Consider the following 17,501-nt stretch of genomic DNA (forward strand, 5'->3'; position numbering starts at 1 on the left):
AATATAAAACTGAAAGCCATAGACACAGACACTAATATGGTGGTTACCAGAGGAAGGAGTAGAGGGTAGTAAAGCTAAAGGGGGCCAAATATATGGTGACAGAAGATATTTGACTCTGTGTGTTGGAAACACAATGCAATATACAGGTCATGCATCAGAGAAATGTGCACTTGAAATCTATATGATCCTATGAACGAACCACTGCCACCCCACTAAATTTAATTAATAACAAAACAAAAAGAAGAAAGCCTCTTGGGCATCCAGATGTCAGTGTTGAGTCGGGAGGGGGCAGGGGACTCTGGGTCCCCACTGGGTTTAGCGCCTTCATATGCGTCAGCACATACATGGTATTTAAAACCACCAGAGTGGTTGAGATCCCCAAGGAAGTGAGTGTAAAGAGAGAAGAGGGCATAGGGCCGCTGAGCTCTGGTGCAAATGTTGTGGGGAGCTCAGGGGGAGGAAGAGTGAGAGGAGTGGCTGGTGGAGTAGGAGGAAAACTAGCTGAGTGGGATGTCCAGGAAGCCAAACCGGACTAGGCAAGATCTTAGTTGAAAAGAAGACTGCAGTGCTGTGGTAGCTGAAGGAACCAGCCCGGAGAACTGGCCATGAGTTTGGCACAGGTATGGCCACCGGGGACCCTGAGAAAAGCAGTTGTCAAAGGGTGGCAGAAGTAAAACCTGAATGGATTGTTTTCCACAGAATGGGGGGCATGAGTGGAAGTTGGGGAGTGTGGATTCTTTGCAGAAGATGCTGCGCAAAGTAGTAAGTACACCAGTTCTGAGCTGCTTTGGTTAGATTTCCCTGATTCAGTTCTTTGTGGGAGGTTCTAAAAGAGAGACAAAAATACATCGAAAGAGAGACAAAGAGAAACATCTAAAACAAAGACAGGAGAAAGGAAACACAGAATGATTGACTCAGAGAGATCACCGGGGACACAGCTGCGCAAGTGCACCTGTTAAGGGCAGACACATGATCAGATCCGTTCATTTCCAGCTTCCTCTTTTCTTTCTAGTGAATACTTCATTGGGTCTTCTGTGAACAAGTGACTCAAGTACATGTTTTTAGCCCTCCACTACATTTCTTACCTTAGAATTCAGGTATTTCCCAGGCTATTTCCAAAGAGTTAGTGTAAGTTTAAGATGGAGAAAAGGCTGTTTTTGAACACCATTTAAATTAAAATGTTGATATTTTAAAGTTTAAATGTACACTATCTTTGCACTAGGTGGGTGTTGATGTCCTCAATCCTATGTGTATCATCCAAGGATGGCTTCTCTGACTAGGGATCCTGTCAGTCTCCTTTGTGAAAGGGAGCTGTCAGGGGGTTCCTTTGCATGGTGATGTGCACACGGAAGTGCCATGTTAACTCAAATAAGTTCTCACAATGTCTTCCCCAGTTCTCTACTGATTCTTGCTGTTGTTCTTTAAGACCATGACTTAGTGTCAAGATAGGAAAATAATGGTTCAGGATTATGTTTTGTCTATCATTATTATTTTTCTTTAAATTTTAAAAATATTTTTATTGAATTTTTCTTTTTAGAGAGAGGAAGGGAAAGAGAAAAAATGATGTGAGAGAGAAACATTAATTGGCTGCCTCCTGCATGCCCCACACTGGGGATCGAACACACAACCCAGCCATGTGTCCTGATCAGGAATCAAACCAGGACCTCTCAGTCCATGGGATGAAGCTCCAGTGAGTCACACCTGCCCTCCTGTCTATCGTTATTGAACAAAGATTCCATTATTATGTTTTTCTAATTTGAAGAATGTACTTTCCTTTTTAACCTCTTCTGAACTTTAAAAAATCACCTTGGATTGTAATGAATAGCTGTCCTGTGAGAGTTTTGAGGTCAGTTGCTGGGTGACATAAACGTGAAGTTAATAACTGAAAGGTAATGAATCAGAAAGGGGAAAGAGGGAACAAACAACAAATGGCATTGGGTAAGGTTAAGAAAGGAGCAACATTAAGATGTATAACCTAGTTTTTAAGGGAGAACAGGCAGAGATGGAAAGGTTAAGAAAATATGAGGCTGACTTGAGCTACAAGGAGTACGTGCACTATGACTGACCAGAAATCATGCTCACTTGGAACCTTTCACTTGTCCTCTCTGAGAAGCTTAGAATGCATTCAACTGCCCTCTGTCCCATCCAGTTTGTCTTTCGCTAATTAAAATATAAATAGCTTATTCTGGCTAAGTTTTTGGATCTCAAGACTTAGATTTTTGAGATTACTTATACTATCAGCATGTTATGAAACATATGTGTTTACTAAAATCACAAATGGAATTGTGCAGTGCCAAAGTGGAGATTTGGCAGTTACATGTAGGCCAAGCAAACTCTAAGAATTATAAACACTATTTCTTGTTGACTCAGTACCACAAGCAGAGCAGCACTTCTGCTTTCATGAGATGGTCCTGCATACATTCTGTTGAATGACTTGAAATAGGATCGCCAAACAGGCCCTGTGTTAATTAATGAGGCAGCACAAAGCCAACTGCTCCTGTAGACTGCTGGGTGGGAGAAACCAATTACTACCTGGCCCCAGAGTGGAGTCAGGAAATATTGTAAACATATAACTAGAACTAAGAAAGAAGCACCATTTCTTTCAATCATGCAGAATAAGACTTTTCTCCTGAAAGGTAGACTTTAAGCCAGGATCTTTTGGTGGCATTTATATATTCAAATAAATGAAGTCCATTCCATGGTAAACCATCTGTACAGAAATTCTGCTATAGTTTAATCTTAAAGATGCACATTGATTGTCATTGGTAAATACATTAGATTCCTCTTGAGTAACAGATTCAGTAAGGGGGAGAGAGAGAGAGAGAGAGAGAGAGAGAGAGAGAGAGAGGGAGGGAGGAGAAAGGAAGGGAAGGGAAAGGAGAAAATACAAGAGGATATATTTTAAGGAATTTGCTCACGAGATTATGAGGACTAACAAATCTGAAAACTGTAGGGCAAGCCAACAAACTGGAAATCTAGGTAAGAGTTGATGTTTCTGTTTTAGTCCATTTGGGCTGCTATAACAAAGTATCATAGACTGCACAGTTTGTGAACAACAAGATTTTATTTCTCACAGTTCTGGAGGCTGGACGTCAAAGAACTAGGCATCAGCATGGTCCAGTGAAGACCATCTTCCTAATCGCTGACTTGCAGACTTACCGCTATGTCCTCACATGGTGTATGGGGCAAGAGAGCTCTCTCAGGCCTCTTTTATAAGGTCATTACTCTCCTCCATAAGGATTTTGCCTTCGTGACCTAATTGTCTTGCATAGGCCCACCTGCCAATGCCATAATATTGGGGGTTAGGATTTCAACATGTGAAATTTGGGGGCATTCAAATGTTCAGACCTATAGCTGTTGCTGTCTTAAGTCCAAAATCCACATGGCAAGTTAGTAGGCTGGGTTCTCAGGATGGGTTTCTGTGTTGTAGTCCTGAGGCAGAACTTCTTCCTCTTTGGGACACCTCAGTCTTCTCTCTTAAGGCCTTCAACAGAGTGGATGAGGCCTATCCACATTATGGAGGTAATTTGCTTTACTTAAAGTCAACTGATTGTAAATGTCCATCACATCCACAAAGACCTTCACAGTGACACCTATACTAATGCTTGACCAAAGAACTGGGTGCCGTAGTCTAGACTAGTTGACACTTGAAATTAACCATAGTAAATGGGGAAGTTTAAGGTATTTATTTTCTTTTTAAAACAATAATATGTTTAAGGAAGTTTATATCAGATAATATGAAGAATTATTATATAGCTTTTAAATAGAAACTTTTGTTCTTCATTAATGAAATGCAAATGTGCATCAGGGAAATACTGTGATCTTGGATTTGCACCCTAGGTACTATTCTCTTTATTGGTGCTCCATGGTATAATGGATTTGAAAATAAATGAACAAAATAATTACCATTATTTTTAGAAAAAAATATGTTTTTACATTAATAATATAGGTCTTTTTTTTTCACATTCCCCAATCTTGTTTCTTTTGTCAATTTAATGATGTATTAAAAAGGTACTGTAGGGATAATACTAATATTCATAAAGTACATAAAGCTGTATATTTAGTATAAAACATGTGAATGAGTCCATGCTTCTGTAGAAATCATTTGCTTGTTAGTAGCTATTTTATTGCCAATCTGTTACCTTAGAATTTCTTATCTGGGGAATATATTTGTCTTCACAAAACAAGTGAAGTGTGTTCATCATTTTTAATTTGACACAAAATTTAAGCCACTTACGTTGCCCATTTCCTTAGAGTTTTTTGCAAAGTGGAGTGAAACATCTTTATGTTGATATTCTCTTGTCTCTGGAAGGAGTTTAAATGAGAATTCTGTGTTAGCACCTTAGCTCATTTTTGTCCTCATCTCCCTTTTCCCATTTCTCTGTGTATTTCAAAGCATATATCTTGCAACCAGACTTCTGGAGAATGAGAGATATGGCACTGGCCTAGACTTGGCTTTCCAATCCTGAAAGGCTCATGGTTTTCTGACTTAGTCATTCTGGGTTGCTGGCCATGGACAGAACATGGACCTGGGGTCATAAGTTTAGTTTCTTCTCTCTGTTTCCTACTGTACTAATCTGGACACAAGATTTCCTGGGGGAACTTTGCTAAAGGCCTTGAGAAGCATGTGGTACACCCCATCAAGTGGTCTGAACCTCCAGCCCCAGGTCTGAAACCGCTTTGCTAACCCAGAGAGGAGTTTGAAAGCTGTCTTGATACCTTCCTTACCAGTCAAAGATAAAACATCTTGAATATATAAGCCCGACACCCAGATCAGCCAGGTCTGCATTTCCAGGCCTGGCAATGACTGCTGGGGATGGATTTCTGAGTAGTTTGGACTACTCTTTGCAAATCACAGAAAACCAACTTAATGTGGGTTCATAGGAAACTAATGGGATTTATTGACTGGTCAAGTGAAAATGCTAAAGGTTTGTCCAGGTCCAGGCACTCTGCTCATGACACAGCTCTCTTTCCATCTCTTAACTCTACTTCCTTCTTTATGACCTTTAGTAATGCCAGTATGCTAACAGAGTTTCAACTTTATATTCCAGGAGTTGAGCAATGCTAGGAGTGAGTTTTTTTTTTTTTCCTGATGGTTTCAGAAGACTAAAGATTGACTCTGCATGGTCCACTTTAAGTTTCATAGGAATCATTGTGGCCAAAAGGATGAACAATTCTGGCTGAGCAGACTTGGGTCAGGATTCTACCCACGCAACACGCACACATCATATAACATATGGCAGTACCTGGATTTATTACGCATGGAGACAGATATGGAAGCAGTTGGTGATGGAAGCTTTGGGTGTAGAAGGCATGGCCTGAGCAAAGAGTGTAAAGCAGGGTGTGGTGTAGGACTGAGGTAGGTCAGTACTCAAAGGTCAGATAGAGAAAGATGACCTGAGAATGTAGACCAGAGAGGGAGGATGAGGAAGACCAGTAGGATGGGGCGTGACTTTGAAGCCAAAGAGAAAGGATTTCAAGGAGAGCATTTTGGGGACAGCTAAAGTTGCCAGGGGGAGGTGTAGAAAGGATTAAAATGCGTGTATTAGGTTTAGTGGCATGGTACTGAGCAGTGTCATCGGGAGACAGAGTTCCGGGGTAACCAGACAGGAGTGGGCTGAAGAGGAATTCACACCTTGTGTTTATATCAGTGCTTATAAACACTAACACGATAACATTTGTCATTGGCGAGAACAAGGATGGACTTCCATACATTCATAAGTATTTATACAAAGTGAAGGTCATCTGTCTGTAGGAAGTACAGTTTTTCATTGTGTGAATAAAGTAAGAGGAAAATTGAGTCATCGTATGACATAGTAAATTCAAAAAGGTTTACACCCTACTTGTCAGACCTAAATTTATAGTATGGGTAGTAACTTATTTTCTTAAGCAGCATTATTAAATACACTATATTGATGCTATGACTTTGAATTTTATTTATTTTACAATAGTTTCTTTTTACTTGGTAACTTTAAAATGTATATGAGTGTGAAGTTGTTGTAAATACAAAGATTTTTAGCCTAATCGTACATCTGTCTATGTTAAGGTAACTTTATAGTAAACATAATTTAAAACTGGATGTCTCTCTCTCTCTCTCTCTTTCTCTTTCTTCTCTCTCTTTTCTTGAAAGATATACCTTTTAATACCAGGTTTTATTCTTCTCCCATAGAACCTAGCAGTCTTTGAACACAAGAAAGCAGTTAGGTAAATAGTTTATTTACCATTCATTTGCATACTCACAACTGTAAACCTCCTTTTGCCCCACACTGTACTTCTCTGTATTACCCATTCATTCCTTCCTCCCTCCCTCTCTTCCTTCCTTCCTTTAAAAATCATGGTGGTTTATGACCCTAATGAGCTAGGCTGTAATTTAGGTACTGGGGATGTGTCAATGGAAAAATGAATTTATTTTTTCAAAGGGCTTATGTTTTAGATGTTCTTGATTTAATTTAGTTGATCTGTTTATGCTTTTCTAAATGCAGACAAAGGACAATTTTTAGGGATCTAAATATTAAATGTAGTCTTAAACACCCCATGAAAAAATATTTTCTTAGTTTTGATATTTTATTTGGATTTAAACTTTTCATTTTTGTTTATAAATATCAAGGCATAAGTTGTCTCCGTTACTCTTTTACTTTGCTAGGCTTGTTGTAACAAACTGCCGCAGACCGAGGGCCTTAAATAACAGAAAGTTATCATCTCGCACTTCTAGAGACCAGAAGCCCAAGATCAAGTCGTCCTACTAAAGGCTGTGAGGGAGAATCTGCTTTGCCCGTCGCCAGCGTCTGTGCTTGCTGGCATTCCTTGTGGGCCTTGGCTTCTACTGCGTCACCCAGACTCTGTTCACATGGTGGTGTCCTTGTGCCTGTTGTCTCCGCAAGTGGTGCTCCTTGGGAAGGCGCCAGTCACACTGGATTAGAGGCTCACTGTAGAACCCGCTCTTACCTAATTACATCTGTAAAGACCCAATTTTCAAATAAAGTCACATTCTGAGGTTCTGAGGGTTAGGACTTGAACACATGAATTTAAGGGGAGATGCAGTTTCACCCATGATAACCACCATGGAGTGGAGGAAAATTTTATTCACGTAACAAATATTTATTATATACCTACCAAATGGTAGTACTATGTTAGGGATAGGAGATCAAGTTATTGGGATAAGTGATACAGAAGTTATTTTTAAAAACCACATGATAAGGCCCTGATTTTATAAATCTGACTGGCAGGTCAAACCCATGATGGTGGTAAGACCAGTGCTGACATCCCTGGATGTTCCATGTGCTAAACGTTGATGAGAGAAAGCTGCTTTCTACTTCAGAACCGATCTCCTGACACAGCTGTGGCTGTTGTCAGCCACACAGCCACTGGACAGTCAGGCACTTTGCCATGTCACATTAGCTGACCCAGTTCAAGGTGTATTCCAGCTCCTGTTCCCTGACGCCTTAGCTCCCTCGTGCCTGTCAGTTAGGGGATAGCTCCCTAGCCTCACTTTCCTGCTGTTCCTTACAGAAGCCTTGTGACATGCAAATTTGACTCTGACATTACCCATGAATCTTGACGAAGGACACAAACAAGACCTATCATATATACAGTTTACTCTTATAAAAGCAGCTTTTCAGGTGAATATAGTGATTAACAAAACAAAACAAAACAAAAAAAAGGAGCTACCTTTTGAGATTAAAAAAAAAAAAAAACCATCAATGCATCAAAAACCTGGCAACAGGATAAACATGGCATGTCTAAAAGAGCTGAGATTCGTGTAAACAACAGGTGCTCCATGAATCCATCAGTTCCACAATTAGAAACAAAATGATATAGACGTTCTGAGCTACACCACTTTCTGCCATAACAGATTTCCCAATTTACAGAATGAGTGAAATAATTATTGCTTTCTTTTTAATGGGGATCTGCAAGTGCAAATCCTAACTTGCTATAGGAGTTGCATTATTAGACTTTAAACTCTGGCAAGGAAAGGCGTGCACTGTGCATGTGTATTTGTGCACATGCATGCTCACGGGTTCTGTCTGTCTCTTTCTTAGAAGTACTCATAATGCAGTCAAGATAACTTTATCAATTCAAAAAATATTTGGGGAACTTTGACATATCCTTCTTAGACATATGGATTAAAATATTTCTGTAAGGATGTTCATTCTTAAGTGTCACTTAGGGTTTATTTGGAAAAATATGGATTTTCTTTTTTTAAATAGGAAAGTTCCTGTTTTCCCGTCCATTTACATGGCACTATGGAATGTGGAAAGTTAGAGGCGGGAGTCGTGGCATTACAACAGCCAATGGCCTCATTAAGCATCCAGCAAACGAAAGTCTCAATAATTTGACCATGATGAGAACGAGGACTCAGCCTGGGGCCATTAAGATTTCATAGTTTGAAGATACACTACTCTTAAGGTTCTCTGTGACAGATCAAATAATGTAATATTTTATATTCCCTTTAAAAGCCTGATTCTGTTAAAACCAAATAAACAGCCCTTGAAAACATTTACTTTTTGAGATTTCATTGATCCAAATAGAGTCAGACTCAACCTCTGAGGACCATAAATACTCATTTAGCATTTTTAATGGGCATTTAGAAGATGAATGACTTAGAACTAGTGAAGTATGAACCAACATTTTCTAGTTTTATCTTGGAAATAACACGATAGTTATTTCCTTTGGTATTATCTTTAGTATCATAATGGTGAGATAGATTTGCTTGCTAAACTGTTGTCAATCTTGATTATACTTTGTTGAGATCAGATTAATGGAAACAGGGAGGCTTTACTTGTTTTCTTCTTTTTTTCTTCTGCAACACTGAAGCGTGGCTGGAAAGCATGACAGTGTCGGCAATATTTGTTCTAATAGATGATGTGTAATTTATCCATGAGGACGGTTAGCAAGGGTAAGTGGCACCTTCAAGAAAATATTCATCTGCATATTTGGTGCAGTTCCTCTGATCAGGTGACTGCCTGGATTTCTCTGATCAGGTGACTGCCTGGATTTCCACCACTCATTCTCTAAAGAGAAAACAAAATGTAACTATTTTCTGGAGGACAAGAGAACATGCATTGCAACTGCTCATGAGGCAATGCGTTTCGTATGTTTTTATAGGTGGTTAGGTTTTCTTGTTTCTCTTTCATTGCCATATTTTTAGATTAGTTTGCAAAACAAGGAATATAAACTTTTCATAAGTCTTAGATTCAGTAATGAATCTGTGTGAGTGGTGATGTTCCCTGCTGGGCCTTTTTGAAGATTCTTGACCTGCCTTTGGTCATTTAACATTGTTTCTTCCATACAGTGGCACTCTGTATGTTTGAGAAGAATCACCATACCTGCTTCTGGTTGTCTCTAAAACAGCACAGTGCAGTAGAAATAAAATGAGAACTACACCGTAATGAAAATGTTTCCAGTAACTCTGCTAAAACAGTGCAAATAGTATCAGGTGAAATTAATTTTAGCGATATGTTTGAGTTAAACCAATACATCCAACATATATAAAATAAAAATTATTGAAACCCAACCTAATACTCATTTTTTTTTCTTATTATTAAGTCTTTGCAGTCAGGGTGCATTTCACACTTATGGAACAGCTTAATTTGGACCAGTCACATTTTTTTTATCCTCACTCAAGGATATGTGTATTGATTTTAGAGAGGAAGAAAGGGAGGGAGGGAGAAAAGGAGGGGAGAAAGAGAGAGAGAGAGAGAGAGTCAGACAGACATGTGAGAGAGAAATATCGATCAGCTGCCTCTTGTATGTGTTCCTAGTAGGAATCAAACCCGAAACCTTTTGGTATATGAGATGATACCCCAACCAAATCAACTGAGCTACCCGGCCAGAGCAGCCTCATTATCAGTGCTAAATAGTCTCTTTTCACTGGCCACTGGCTACCCTGTGGTGGATAGCACGTTCTGAACTAAACGTCCCCAGTGCCTTTGGATGATCTTAATAGTCTCAGATGTTTGAGTTTGTCTTCTCTTGTGGTCTAACTGATCTTACCTCATTAATGTGTGGTTACAGGTACTCTGTGTTGCAGGTGTGGTCTCTCTAGACAAGACTGGAGCTTCACCTGCTCTGACCTGGTTAAGAGCCTGGGTGGTGCTTCCCAAATTTTGATATGCATAAAAAATCACCTGAGAATCTTTTTAATCCACAGAATGTGATTATGTACATGTGGAGTGAATGTTAAGATTCTGCATTTCTAACCAGCTCCAAGGTAATACTGATATAGCTGGTCCAGAGACCACACTTTAGATAGCAAAAGCCTAGGACAGCTGTTTGGGGGAACCTCTTATTATCAGTTATTCCAAATTACACATATCACTGCCAAAATGCCTAATGAGACTTTCTTCACATATGTTGCTACCAAGCCTCTCCCTGCTATTCTTGTTCATTCGCTTTTCTAATCCTTACTATAAAATTTTTCATTACTTTCTGGTATATCTTACTGGAGTGAACTCATCAAACTGGGCATAAGAGGTCACTGTGGATACTAGTTCTTCAGTGATGTATTCAGAATCACCTCCTCTTTTTATGCAATCCCTACTCCTGATACCACTTACTCAGCATTATCCTTCATGTCATAATAATAATTAAAAAAAAAAAAGATTGGGGGTTTCTACATTGAAATTTATTTTGTTTATTGTTTTTTTTTTTTTAGCTTATGAGATTTGAGCAGTAAATAATTTACCAGATTACTGATCTCTATCTGGTGAACAAGATAAGCCATGTGGAATCTGGAAAATTCTTTGCTGATGTTCAGAAATACTGTGTCTCTTAAAATAAATGGTGTTGGGAAAACCAGACAGACACATGCAAAAGAATGAAACTGGACTACTATATTACACCGCACACAAGAATTAACTCAACCTAGATTAAACACTTGAATGTATTACCTAAAATCAAAAAACCTCAGAGGCTGTAGCACTGTGACTTTGGGGTTGGTAATGAATTTTGAATCTCTAAAAGCAAAGGCAACAAAAACAAAAATAAACGCGTGAGATGACACTATATCAAACAAAATGTTTCTGCATAGCAAAGAAAATCATCAGTATAATGAAAAGGTGACCTATGGAATGGGAAAATATATTTGCAAATCATATATCTGATGAGGGGTTAATGTCCAAAATGTATAAAGAACTAATTCAACTCAATGGCAAAAAATATAAACAAAACAAAACCAATTTGATTTAAAAATGGGTAGAAGAGTTACTAGGTAGGGGTAAAAAAGATGAGATGATTCAGAAGTATAAATTAATAATGACAAAATAGTCATGGGGATGTTAATTACCACGTAGGGAATATAGTCAGTAATATTGCAATAACTATGTGTGGTGTCAGATGGGTACTAGAAATGTCGGGGGAAACACTTTGTAAAGTATATGATTGTCTAACCACTGTGCTGTACACCTGAAACTAATACAAAATAATATTGAATATAAACTGTAATGAAAGTAAAATAAAATAAAAAACGAATAGAAGATCTGAATATTTTTCTGAAGAGGATATACAGATAGTCAATAGGTACATGAATAGATGCTCAATATCACAATCATTCAGGAAATGCAAATTGAAACCACTGTGAGATATAACCTTATACCTGTTGGAATGGTTATTATAAAAAAGACAAGAAATAACAAGTGTTAATAAGAATGTGGAGAAAAGGGAACCATTGTGCACTGTTGGTAAGAGTGTGAATTGGTGAAGCCATTAAGGAAAACACTATGGAGTTTTCTCAAAAACTAAAAATAGAATCACTATATGATCTAGCAATACCACTTCTTGGTATTTATCTGAATAATTCAAAAACACAAGTTCAAAAAGTTATATGCATCCCAAGATACGGAAGCATCCTAAATGTTAATCAGTGGGTGAATGGATAAAGAAAATGTGGTACATATATACAATGGAATATAATTCAGCCATAAAAAATAATGAAATCTTGCCAATTGTAACAACAAGGATGGACCTTGTGACTATGACATAAAATAAGTCAGAAAGAGAATGACATATACCTTATGAATCACCCTATATGTGGAATCTAAAAACAAACAAACCACTACCACAAATTAAAAAACAAAACAAAAACAAGCTCATAGATACAGAGAACATGGTGCTAGTTGCCAAAGGTGGTGGATGGGGGGTGGACAAAGTGGATGAGGGGCTCAAAAGGTACAAGGTTATGTTACAAAATAAATAGGTCGTGGGGATGTAAAAGAGAGAGAGAGAGAGAGAGAGAGATGTGTCTATTGCACAGCAACTTTTACTAAACAGCCTTCTTAGATTCCAAAGAAGAGAGTAACCTTGCCTCCAGGGGTAAATGCTCATAAGGGAATGCAGTGGTAGTGGTAGATTGATACTCTTGTTTCCAGGATCAGAGGGTCTCTACATAAAGTAAAAGAGCAAACACTTCACTTTAAGACTTTCTTTTGAATGAAAGGCCTCAGAGTCATAGGACTTCAGAGCATGAAGTTCTATTAAATGCCGTTCCAGTCCAATTCTTAATTTTACAGAGCAGGAAAATTGGACATAAAGAGGTTACATGATTTTTCCAGGGAAAGCAGGGCAGTTTCTAGACAAGCTGTAATGTATAATGTCACCTCTGTTAAAATGTCACCACCCCAGAGAGCCATTCCCTGCCGGGGTCATTCTGCACACCTTGCCCTGCTTCATTTTTCTTTCTTACTACTCCCTCTTTGCTATTTGTTTCCTGTCTAGCTCAACCTCTAGAAATGGAAGCGCCAAGAGAACAGCCATTTCTCATTAGAACTGGTTTTACTCTAGGTGCCTGGCGCAGAGTGTGTGGTCGGTAAGTACTTTTACTGACTTCATCAGTTTAAGGCTTACATTCAGTGATCTATATCTCAAATTTAATTAATTCTTTCACTGCAGTGATTTTTGGGGCGGGGGCAGTTGCAATGTCTCTAGTGAATTTGTTTGTTTGCTTGTTTGTTTTGTTTTCGTGGTGGTGTTGTTATTTTGTCTGGGATTAGTTAATTGCTGATCTGCGAGATAGATGTCCTGAAAGGTTGGTGGTAATACTAGGGGGACCAGCATGAGAAGAAGGGGTTTCTAAAATGGGCTAGTGAGAAATGAGAGGGAGAAAATTGCATGGTGGAAGGTTAATTTTTCGTTTATTGCTGTTTGTTGTGAGGAAATGATTCCTTGACCATTTGTAGAAAATTGGGTGATTTGTACAGTAGGTTTCTCAGCTCTGAAATGGAAAGGATCTCACCTGGCTTAGAAGGTTGTGGTGAGAATTAACTGAAACAACATATGTCAGCACTCACGGTGGTGTTTCAAATAAAGTTTCTCAAATTAGTACCATTCACATGAAAATATAATTTAAATACATATTTTGTGTAATCAGTTTCTCTGTTACATTGGAAACATGTTTTTAAAGCTTGTCGGTGTCTCCCTGTTAGGTATAGACATTTATAAAACTGGAGTTTCTATTCTAAATTACCTTAATTCATCACGCAGGGGCAAACAGACAGATTTGGGGTGTTTCTTGTTTTAAAGCTGGGTGCACTGTTTACCAGCATTATCGCCTATTAAATCTATAATTTCCCTTGCTCCATTTCCCACTGAAAATTAACCTCAGAATGCTAATTCTGAAGATTCTTTACCCTCAAGAGCGTGGAGTCCTGTGCACAAGGCACTCATGATACCTAGATAATATGAGTTATTGACACAGAATTACACTGATGGGTTCAGTTTGCAGCATTCAGTCCAAATGAGTAAGTCTTGAACGTTGAGTCCAAATTACAGAGACTAGGCATCTGCCCATTTAACTTTGGCTCCATTGAAAAACATATACCAGAGAGCGCATGAGTATTCTTTTGACCATTCAGCTCATTAGGCTTCACGTTTCTCTGGATGTAGTCATAAATAAGAAATAAAATCATCCACTAACCTGAGATCATTAGTTTTGAGGGACACAAATCCTTTTACAATGCATTTTTTAAATGATCTTCAGCACATTGTAGTAAACAATGAATATTTCATGAAGAAACATTATTTAAACTATTTTAAGCAACTTTTTTGAGTGATTTTGTATTGACCAGGTTTCTTTAGAAAAGACATGCATTTTATATTTGTGGGTTTTTTGTTGTTGTTGTTGTTGTTTCAGTTGTTTAGAGTTCTGTTTGCCTCAGCAGAATACTTATATGTTATTATGATTTTTCCTACTAATCAAAAATATTGCAGTAATTTTAATAAAAATTTTAATTAAGAGATCATATTTTTTTAGTGATTAACTTTCCCAGTAGAGATTATTTAAAATGGAAGACCTGACTTTAGTATTCAGATAATGATCACTTATATTTAAAATGCCTCTTTAGTATTCAGATAATGATCACTTATATTTAAAATGCCTCACTTATATTTAAAAGACATCCATGAATTTAATGTCTTTCCCTTGAATATAGACTAGCTTTAGTGACCCAGTTCTAACAAATATGACGCAACAGACTTGTTACTGCCTCAGCTAGGTCATGAAGAACTGAACCGCTTCCACGGGCTCTCTGTCTGTCTCTGTCTGTCTCTCTGTCTCTCCCTGAGCTCTGAGCCCGGAGCCTGCATATAAGAAATCTGATTACCGTGAAGACAGCATCTTGGAGAGACCTGGTGAATAGCCCACAGAGATGGAGAGATGTGCCCAACGATTCCACATGCCCCAGTATGTCTGTCTCTTCTTATTTCAGGCATTAGATATAGGAGAGGCCTCTGGCCCCCATCACTCGGGATCTGACTACAACCACTGTAAGACCCCCAGTGAATCTCACTTTGCTGAGCCTGACTACCCTTGGGAGTCATGAGAGAAAGCAATCATTTTTTTTAAGTGTCTGGTTTTATATCACTAAATGTGGGGTAGTTTGTTACACAGAAATAGAGAACTCTGGAACACTCTATACTTTTAAAAGGTTCTCATGATGGAGATGCAAATTAAAACAACAATGAGGTATCACCTCACACATATCAGAATGGCCGCTATCAACAAATCATCAAACAAGTGTTGGCGAGGGTGTGGAGAAAAGGGGACTCTAGTACACTGCTGGTGGGAATGCAGACTGGTGCAGCCACTATGGAAAACATGGTGTTAACTCAAAAAATTAAAAATTGAACATCCATTTGACCCAGTGATCCCACTTCTAGGAATATGCCCTAAGAAGCCTGAAACACCAATCAGAAAGAATATATGTACCCCCATGTTCATAGCATTTACAGTAGCTAAGATCTGGAAACAGCCCAAATGTCCATCAGTAGACAAATGGATAAAAAAGCAGTGGTACATATACACAATGGAGTACTATGCATCTGTAAAAAAGAAAGATCTCTTGTCCTTTGAGATGACATGGAGGGACCTGGAGAGTATTATCCTAAGTGAAACAATCCAAGCAGAGAAAGACAAATATCACATGATCTCACTTATTTATGGAATATAATGAACATAACACTCTGAGGAACAGGGTAGGTCCAGAGACGTGGAAGTAGGGTACAGACTGACAACCCTCAGAAGAGGGGGTGGGGGAGGAAGGGAAGAGATGAACCACAGAACTTATATGCATGTATGCATGAACAATGGACATGGACAACAAAGCTGGGGACAGGCAGGAGGGAGGGCGAGCGGGGAATCAGTAGGGGAAAAAAGGAGAATCATCTGTAACAGAAATAAATTAATTAATTTAAAAAAAAGGTTCTCATGATGAACCTGATTCTGGTGACACAAGTCAAGAAGTGCAAAACTGGGATAGGGTCCCTGCCTCACCCTTCCATGGCTCCTGGAAGGAAGGGCTTCCGTTGTCTAGGCAATTAGATACCAGGTCACCACAATTTCCACTCCTGCTTCATACTTTTATATGTAAATATTCTAGACTGGATTAATCATTTTCATATTGTCATTCTAGCACTTTTTGCCATATTTATTGAAATGTTTGGTCATAGCTTCTCTTTTAACTTCGAGTTAGATTAGGATTTCTTACCTTTAAGTTTTCATTGTAGGGTGCCCCATTATATGAGATGTCAGTGTGAAAGAAAAGGTGCTGACAGATAGGTTCAAGATGCAGATTTTAAGACATTCTTTACTATCCAAGATGTTAATGTGTGAAAAAGTGGATGCAATATAATATTTGATATGGACACTTGTATTCCAGCAAGAATATTAACAATATTAGCAAACATTAAGACGGGCTTCACGGGATGGTGCATGCGTTGGGGGAATCTGTTCTAGGGCCTGACTGGCATTCTGCGTGGACTGCTGCGTCCTGTTGCCCCAGTCCCACAGCAGTGTCTTCCAATGTCCATGTATATCAGAATTTAAATCGGTGGAGCTGTAAGGAAAAGAACTACAAGAAGCATAAGCAGATCCCAGGAAGCGTGACATGTAGTCGGAGAAAAGGGGCTGAGTTGTGGAGAGGTGGGAGGGAAACTGTGAGCTCTGAGGCTCCCCCTGGCACTTGGGAAGGGCAGGTTCTCTCAGAAGGGAACGCTAGGACACAAAGGAGAGAAGCAGGAAGATGAGTGGTGTTTTCACAGCAGAAGCTGTGTGAGACTGTCCCAGCACGGCGAGAGACCAGAGTCAGGAAAGCGCCTGGTGATGCTTCCTGCTCAAGGGGATGAGGGTGTGGCAGGGTCCTGGCTGTTCTGCTGGAGAAGAGTAAAGGGCCTAGAAATGCTAACAAGAGCATACATATATCTATTTGACTGTTTCCAGAGCTAATTTTCCCTCAAAATCGGATACCAAAAGTCCAGTAACCAACTGCTTTGTGGATATTTGTGATCAGAAATTGTGTACATTATTCTCTTACTCTGCGTGTGTTTATCTTGGAGGGGAAAGAACAGATGGGAGGAAAGATCAAAAAGTCTTTGAGCTGAAACACTGAAACAAAACTTCAAAACTCTCATCCAAAATAGCTGATTGGTCCTCAAAGATACTCATAGCTGTGAAATGTGCAAATCCGGTTACTAACACCCAGTAGCTAAGGCAGTAGCACAGCCTGGTAGCTGTGCATTGAGGTTGCATTGCCACCTCTCACAGCAACCAGTCTTCCCGACCTCGTCTCGTAGTCCCTGCCTCCTCATATGCTGGCTAACAGAAAAAATGAACATTGCTAAAAATTGCCTAAAAGCACTGAAGTCATGAGGCTTTTCAATTCTCTTCCTCAGATTCTGACCACTGACAATAATGTATATTTGTTTACACTTATTGTATACAATTTACACTTCATAAAGCATTTTAGCAAGAAGCCAGTCTCAGAAGGTTACATATTGTATGGTTTCATTTAGGTGGTATTTACGTACAGATAAAACTAGAAGTGACAGAGAGTTCGTCAGTGGTTGCCAGAGCTGAGGGGTGAGAGGAGAGTAGACTACAGAGGGGTCTGGGGGTATTTCGGATGCTGGATGTGTTCTGTATCGTTCCGGTGAGGATGGTTACATGAATTTATACATTTGCTAAAATTCATAGAACTCTACATTAAAAAGTTAATTTGACTGTCTGTTAATTT

The 17,501-nt window shown here is 38.9% G+C and overlaps 1 protein-coding gene across 3 annotated transcripts in view; it reads left to right on the forward strand.

The window, feature by feature from the left end:
- The window catches only part of CTNND2 (catenin delta 2), an 858,429-nt gene that overhangs the window by 42,571 nt on the left and 798,357 nt on the right, over positions 1 to 17,501 (forward strand). The window lies entirely within an intron of this gene.

This window comes from Molossus molossus, unplaced genomic scaffold (assembly GCF_014108415.1).
Source record: "Molossus molossus isolate mMolMol1 unplaced genomic scaffold, mMolMol1.p scaffold_m16_p_3, whole genome shotgun sequence".
In the NCBI taxonomy this organism is placed as follows: domain Eukaryota; kingdom Metazoa; phylum Chordata; class Mammalia; order Chiroptera; family Molossidae; genus Molossus; species Molossus molossus.